The sequence below is a fragment of the Nuphar pumila genome, chromosome 5 (assembly GCF_984573655.1).
Source record: "Nuphar pumila chromosome 5, dmNupPumi1.hap1.1, whole genome shotgun sequence".
Taxonomy (NCBI): Eukaryota; Viridiplantae; Streptophyta; class Magnoliopsida; order Nymphaeales; family Nymphaeaceae; genus Nuphar; species Nuphar pumila.
This window is the reverse complement of record NC_143253.1, coordinates 133716016-133722198: the sequence shown is the minus strand read 5'-3', so window position 1 is coordinate 133722198 and position 6183 is coordinate 133716016.

The window sequence follows — 6183 nt, the reverse complement described above, 5'->3', positions numbered from 1 at the left end:
CCAACCAATTAGCACTTTGCCATTTCTTATTTTATGCAAATATTTTTGTGTATTATGATGATGATGATGATGTTGTGGTACTTGGAGTGTGTACCACAGAGGCATCGTATAAAATTGATGCTGCATTGAGCACATTGTTTTGGGGGAGAACCACCACTGTTGGAAGCTAGGCCCCAGTGAACTCTCATCTCATGATCTCATCCAGTGTCCATCCAAGGCACCGTGGGAGACACCAGGACTTGATGATTGGTGACACAATTTTTTTCTTTTTTTCTTGGGAAAATTTCATTTAACGACTACTCTTTGGGTCTTATCAGAAAAATGGGCCTCACCTGTCTGAATTTGCTGATATGAACCACGGGTTTCCTTAGAACTACTAAATAGGGATCTCATGTTAACCAACAACATCATGAGAAACATGATTCTTTTGAGTTTCTACATTACCCTTTGGTGTTGAAAAATACTTATTTACCTTCACTGCTTCACAGGGAAGACAAGGGTGGTTAGTTTAGTCATTTGACTCACTCAATGTGAGATTTACCGTGAGTTAATTGTCAATGATAAGAGGTAGGTCTCTCTTTGACATTTTTCAAAAAAAAACAAATGCCCATATCACAAAATTCAGAAATGTGAAGCACTTTTTTGGGATTAGGAGGCAAAATAAGGCATCAAAAGTCATATTGCTAAACTTCTCTTCTTGATTTCCTGTGGTCAAATGAGTATATGTTATTTTTGTTGAACCAAGTATTTATCTTCTGTTTCTTTTAAATTGTTATGGCCCAAGATGTTTCCTCATAAACAGTGTTTTTAAAATAAACAAAAACCATAGCATATGATTTCCAAGTTAGCTATTATAATAAAAATGTAGTGCAGAATATTAAAATTGTAAGTTATACCAGCAAAGCTGCATGATGTAACCAAGAAAATGCACTCAAGAAAAGGTTTCTTGAATTTAAGAAATGATTGAACTATTAACAATTTTTGAGGCTCTTCTTGAATGAAACATATCATGCAACCTGTCTTTTGGTTTTTTGTTACGTGGCGATTATTCTTTTCGTCGTTTGTATATGTTTTGTCTTGTTTTTTTCTTCTCGAAGACTACTGCGGTATCAGCTCTCTCTCTCTCTCCCCGCATGTGTGTACGCCAGATGATTCTTTAGTCTTTTGCTTCCAAGCATGAAACCAAAAAGTGGCATATTAGGAAAATTAGAAGGGTAAACATTTGGTACTAATGTTAGTACCATACTATCGACTAAAAGGTCTGCAGTAGTTATGTACTTAATCAGTTACCATGGTTTTTTTTTTCAAGAATATAAATCATAGTCACAGCAATATCATTCTCAGGAAGATCTAGGTGAGGAACATTTTGTGATAAATTAAGTTTTTATTTTTAAGAAAATCTCAAAGAAATATTAGTATATAATATATGTTTTTTGATATTTACATGGAGAAACCACTATCAAGATTAGAGACCTAGCTGTGTTGGCTCTGCCTGCCGGACCTACAATCACTGTCCTGACAGCGTAAAACTCTGTACCCTTTGCCCCCAGGGAGTCGTCGAGCTTCTGCTTGTGCAAGGGATGATGCTCATGGGATTTGAACCTAAACCACCTGACAAGCGGCTTTGGCCCCATCCCACTATGTCAAAGCCCTTTGGGGAAAATAAAAAGGTATATGAGTAATAATATTAAAATAATATTTTTTTCATATTAATATTAGGAAAAACCATGATATTTTAAAATAGGAGTTATATTGAAAATATTGTGTTTTTTAGGAATATTTCGACCTCTCAAAATATTGTGATACAAAGAACCTGCCAATATTTGTGGCGTCACTTTAAATCAAGTTCTTTCGGCATAAAGACCTAATTTTTTGTATAAATTTACGGTAGATTGCTAGCTGTTGATTGTTTAATTTTCATACAAAACCTATCTAAATATCAAGAATTTCATTGTCTAATAAATTATTTACACTAAATAGGCTATAAAGATTGCATTCTTAGGTACTTGCTATTGAATGAATATGGACATTGCACCTTCGATCCCTAGGACACAGAAAAAATTAAGTTACACTTATTCTTACGTAAGAAAGCTTGGAATACAAAGAGTAATAGAAAATATCAATTAAAATTACTAAAAAATTTAAAAAAAAACAAGAAGGTTTTCCATCCAACTTCTACCTTAAATCCTACCACATATATAACAAGAATTTACAACAAATAAAAAAAACTTAATCCTAAATAGATAGATCCAAAGTCCAATAACGACTCCAAAACACAAAAGATAAATAAACCTAATAAATTGGATCTAAATAGATCCTGGATCATCAATCATCTTCCAATTTCGTATTGTCCTTTTTTCTGGTGAACCGTCCTAGACTCGGATATGCAGGTGTATTATTGCATCACCCACTTCATCTTGACCCACGTGCTAATAGGTCCCAATCTTTGTTCTTCTTGAGTTTGTAACAAATTAATCTGTCCACCAAAACAGAGTCAAACTATGTAAACGAGTCACAGTCAGGGTGACTCTATGTTGCTCGGGTACACAATGAAAATCCAGGTGTTGCTCTACCACTGCACACCACTCTAGGAAAGCATCAACATCAATTCGACCCGTAAACTCAGGTAGGTCTAACTTGATACCACAGGTCTATACCTGCTCTGGATCACACATTGGATGCTTTGGATGCAGGGAACATGAATAGTTGGTTGCACGTAGTGAATCTCACCGGACGTGGATCCAAACACATATGTGGATCCTTAAAGAAGGTTTGGGTTTTTTAGGTTGGGTCTAGGTGGGTGCACAGGTTGTACCAGGTTGGGTTGAGGTTGGTTTTGGAGTGGGTTAGGTCGGGCTTGGTTTCAATTCGCTTGTGGTTTTGGGTTTAGTTTAGGTTTATCTAGTTTTGGTTAGGTACTTGGTTTGGATCCAGTTGGGTCATGACCGGATCGGGATTTACATGCATCGTTGGACCCAAATTTGATTGGGACGAGTTATGGATTGGGTTTGGGTGTAAAAGGCTTGGTTTAGACCCAGTCCATTTCCTAAATGATATTGGGTCTGGCCTTGGCTCGACCCAGATGCAAACTAGGGCTCCATCTGGGTCGACAAGGTCCAACTTGGGTTTGGGTGATAGAAAATGGGTTGAAATTTGGATGTTGAATCCAACCTGGTGGGCTTGGGATGGAAAAAGGGTCAATCCAAGTTGGATTTACTTGGTTTTGAGGAAGAACCAGATCCTAAACCCCAAAAATGGGTTGAACCGGTCCCTGAGCCCTGGTTTGACCCTGCTGCATCGAGAGACATAGCAGAACTGGTTCCTGTAGGAACCGATACCTCCACCCACACCCGATGAATCGGGTGGGTCAGAGGAAACCCTGACCCTGCCTGTATCACAAAAATGTGAGAAAATGAATATTTTTAATCTCATGAGAATTTCGCTGCTGTTTTGCTGTTTAAAACTGTGGTCACTAAGCTAACGTGAGCAATCAATAACACCAACTGCATAACTTCACAAAGATATAGGCAGGCGACAGCTGCGTGGCACATTTTTATGGTTTTTAATTCTTAGTCAATCAAAAGTATTTTTTCATATTTTGATATACAAAGATAGTTTTTAATAAAAGTTTAAATACAATTGATTGCAGCGGCATACTAAAGTGTGCAATGTGATTGCACCTGATCGGCCGCTTTGCAGATGGTGAATGTTCAGGGGCAGCAGCGCATTTAAAATGTGCTTATACGAGTCAGCCACGGCTCTAGACCACAGCCATTGCTCCCGTACGTGTTCATACAGAGTCAAAGCCAAAACCAAGCTTAAGGAAATCGAGTGTGATCTCATTCAAAATTCTTAAGTTCACCACCTGGTGCTACTGTGTGTGTATCTGTAGACGTCCAACCATTTGGAAACAGCCACGCGTATCGATACGTGTGCTTTCCAGCTTAATGCTAGAAAACGTCATCACAGAAAAAATCCGATCCCCTTCCTCTTTCTATATATGTTGATGATGATTGAAGCAACAACGATGGTGATCTTAGAAGAGTTTCTTTAGAGTTCCAACTGCAACCATTGATCTCTCAACTCCCAATAATGGCTTCCTCAAAGATGAAGAAGGTAACTCTTGATACAATAAAGAATAAGACTCACTCAATAAATAAGATATACATAGATTACAGACAAATAACACCCAATCCTCAAATGTCGACATTTAAGGGATGACACTATATCACGATAGAATATTGACATTTGAGGAGTCGGTTGGATAACGCTACATCATGATAGATACACAATCCTCAAATGTTGATATTTGAAGGATAACACTATATCATGATAGAATATCGATATTTGAGAAATCGGTTGTACCATCTCAGGAACCACAGTTGGACTTGATGAGTTGGTCTTCAATAATGGAAACTATTGCTACATTTATGGAATCTCCAACTACATTGAAGGAGTCAATATTGTGATGTCATCCTGGAGGATCGATCTTCACATGTCATTATCGATTGAGGGTTGGTAACACAAACTCACTGGTAGTACACACACATTGAGCTTATGACGAATATCGATGAATTGCACAAGCGGTCGTGGTTTGGTGAGTCCATTTGTAATTAGCTGGTCATGAGAAGAAATAAACTGGACTTAGAGGTGGCCCTTGCGAACGTGATCACAAACAAAATAAAAGTCATTTTCAATGTGCTTGGTCCAAGTATGAAAAACAGGATTGCCAATGAGGTAAAGTGCCCTGAGATTATCACACCATAGCACAAGGGGGTTGCGTTGGGAGGAAACCTAAGTTCACGTAGGAGAAAATGTAACCATAGGAGATCAGATGTAGTACATACTAGGGATTTGTATTCGGCCTCTGTACTGAAAAGAGCTACGATCTTCTACTTGCGGGATGACCATGAGATCATATTTGGTCTAAGAAAATAACAAAGCCAGCATTAGACTTACGATCATCTGGACAATCATCCCAATTCACATCTGATTAGGCACTGAGCTGAAGAGAGGAAGAGGATTGAAGGAGTAGGTCATGATGTAAAGTCCCCTTTAAGTAGCATAAGATTCTTTTGATAATTGTCCAGTGAGCATCTGTCGGTTAATGCATATATTGGCACACCTTATTGACCGCAAAAGTGATGTCGGGACGAGTAAGAGAGAGGTATTGCAGGCCACCAACGATGTTGCAATAGAGTGTAGGATCCTAAAAATGTGGCAAGTTGTCTTTGGAGAGCTTGGAGGAGGAGCTCATAGGGGTAGAAATGGGTTTGGCATCAGCCATGCGGGCCCACTGAAGTAAAGTTAGAGTATATAGCCGTTGGGAGAGAGTCACGCCCGCAAGAGAATAAAATACCTCTATGCTAAGAAAATAACTTAGTCGCTCGAGATCCTTGATAGAGAAAGCCACACCAAGACACAAAATAAGGCAAAAGATTCCGGCTAATGAGTTTTCTGTGATGACGATGTTGTCCACATAAACTAAAATATAAATAAAAAGACTGCCCTGTTGAAAAATAAAAAGTGAAGCATCTGATTGAGAGATAATAAAACCATGAGAAACCAAGTAGGAGTTGAGGCACTTGTACCAGGCCCATGAAGCATGCTTGAGACCATAGATAGCATGGTTAAGTTTACAAACACGATGAGAAAACTGAGGATGCATGAAGCCAGACGATTGGCTTATATACATATTTTCATCCAGAAACCCATTAAGAAAGACACTGTTAAAATCTAGTTGGTGAATGTGCCCCTTGAAGGAGACCGTAATGGATAGAATCACGCGAATGGTGGTTAGCTTAACAACAGGACTATGGGTTTCAAAGAAATCAGCACCTTCTTTCTGATGAAACTCTTTGGCAACAAGACGGGCCTTGTAACGAGCAATAGAACCATCAACATGCCTTCTGATGCGATAGACCCACTTAGAGCTTACTACATTCAATTGTGGTTGGGGTGGAACAAGATGTACGGTGTGGTTTTGTAAGAGAGCTGCATATTCATCTTCCATAGCAGAACACCAGTGTTGATGGTTTATAGTTTGGTTGTAGGTGGTGGGCTCAGGCTAAAAAAGGTGTGCACTAAAGACAGAGTGAGCAATAGGGTACAAAGACACAGAGAAAGACTTGGGTTTAAGTGAGCCTGTCATTAAGCGAGCGATCATGGGATGAACATGATCAG